Raw genomic sequence first — 1,823 nt, 5'->3', positions numbered from 1 at the left:
GCATTCTGCAGATTGGTGTCCTTTGGTTCCACATATCTCACAATCCGACGAAACTGCGGCTACAGTATTCGGGTTTACGCACATATGCTCGACCTTAAGGGCTAATGCGTCCATTTTAGCTTGCATCATGTCTATAGAGCTTAGTTCATGCACTCCTCCTTGGGCTTCCTTCTTCTCAACTGTCGCTCGTTCGACTCCCCATGATTGATGGTTTTGAGCCATATCTTCGATGAGGGCACTAGCTTCAGGGTAAGGTTTGTTCATCAGAGCACCGCCTGCGGCAGCGTCGATGGTCATCTTAGTGTTGTAATGAAGTCCATTATAGAAGGTCTGAATGATTAACCAATTTTCTAAACCATGATGTGGGCATGCTCTCAACAACTCTTTATATCTCTCCCAAGCTTTGAACAACGATTCTCCTTGGTTTTGGGTAAATCTAGTTATATGGTTTCGAAGAACGGCGGTCTTACTTGGGGAAAAATATCTAACAAGGAATACTCTTCTAAGGTTATCCCAAGTCGTAATGGAATTGGGTAAAAGGGAATCTAACCATGATAGGGCTTTATCTCTGAGGGAAAAAGGGAATAATCTTAAACGTATTGCCTCAGGAGAAGCTCCATTGGTTTTAAAAGTGTCTGCTAATTGAAGAAATATTTTTAAATGTTGGTTTGGGTTCTCAGTAGCGAGACCTGCGAATTGTCTCTGTTGCACTAGTTGTAACAGGGAGGGTTTAAGTTCAAAATTTATTAGCTGGGATGGTTGGGTTTACTATACTAGAACTAGGTTCTTCGTTGGATGGTTGAGCGAAATCCTTAAGAGGTCTTTGGTTTTGATCTTCGGCCATAGCTCTCTTAATTCTATGAAAGAATAAACGTGCGCGCGCGTAACGTTCAGGTTCCGCCATAGGGTATACTAAACTTAAACTTCCGGTGCTGCGAGTTCTTCGCATTGACCGGCGGGAAATAGCCTAAGTCTAAACGATATAACAACAGGGAAATGAAATTTGACGAAATTGGTCCCCGGCAACGGCGCCAAAAACTTGATGCGTGCTTTTCGCAAGTATACAAACGCGTCAGAGTAATATAAAAGATTGTCGAATCCACAAAGACCAAGTGTCAATCTATCGTTATCTATTGTTATGGTGTTTATCTTAGGTAATCAAAATAGGGTTTTTAGAGTGTGCAATGAAAAGTAAAGTGTTGAATAAAGTTCAATTAATAAAGACAGGGTCGAATGTAATTCACATAATCAATTAATAATCCAAGTACTTGCTAATAGAGCTACTTATGGGCAATGTTTCCTACTTTGAAAAGAACTAATTTAACAGGAACTGCCGCTTTCGCGTATTCAGAACCGAGTTGTACTCCCTAATCAAACCCTCTTATTGTCACTTATAAAAAGACGCGCATTGCGTTAAAGTAGTAAACCTATTTTTAAGAAATATAGTATCTTGACTAAGTTGAAAAGTATTATAACCTGAATTTCTTAACCAAAAGAGGTTCTCACGAACCAGACTCTAAACTTATAAACACGTCCGAAAATAGTTTTAAAATCTCTTTTCTTCTTAAGTTAAAAACTCCTAATGAACTAAACAAAGCGCTTTCACTGTTTTTGAAATAGTTAAAAACAATTAAGTTTAAAAAGACGTTGGACGGCTTTCGATCTTACCCAACGGAATTGAAGTGCGGGAAAACTTAAGTTGAAAGTCAAAATAGCCCTTAAGTGTTTCTACGAACAATAGTACAGATTATCGGTTGAATTACGATTCTTACATTCTAACCTTATAGATTTAGTTAGACATGGTAAAGTAAAAGTGCATTAAT

General features: G+C 38.5%; 1 non-coding gene across 1 annotated transcript; it reads left to right on the top strand.

Moving 5' to 3' along the window:
* Nucleotides 1–352: 352 nt before the first annotated feature.
* On the top strand, nucleotides 353–459 carry LOC127133389 (small nucleolar RNA R71). Its single transcript, XR_007807368.1, has one exon. It is a non-coding gene; the product is annotated as a small nucleolar RNA R71 (small nucleolar RNA).
* The last annotated feature ends 1,364 nt before the right edge of the window (nucleotides 460–1,823 follow it).

This window comes from Lathyrus oleraceus, chromosome 3 (assembly GCF_024323335.1).
Source record: "Lathyrus oleraceus cultivar Zhongwan6 chromosome 3, CAAS_Psat_ZW6_1.0, whole genome shotgun sequence".
Lineage (NCBI taxonomy): Eukaryota > Viridiplantae > Streptophyta > Magnoliopsida > Fabales > Fabaceae > Lathyrus > Lathyrus oleraceus.
This window is presented reverse-complemented; position numbering and strand designations above follow the sequence as displayed.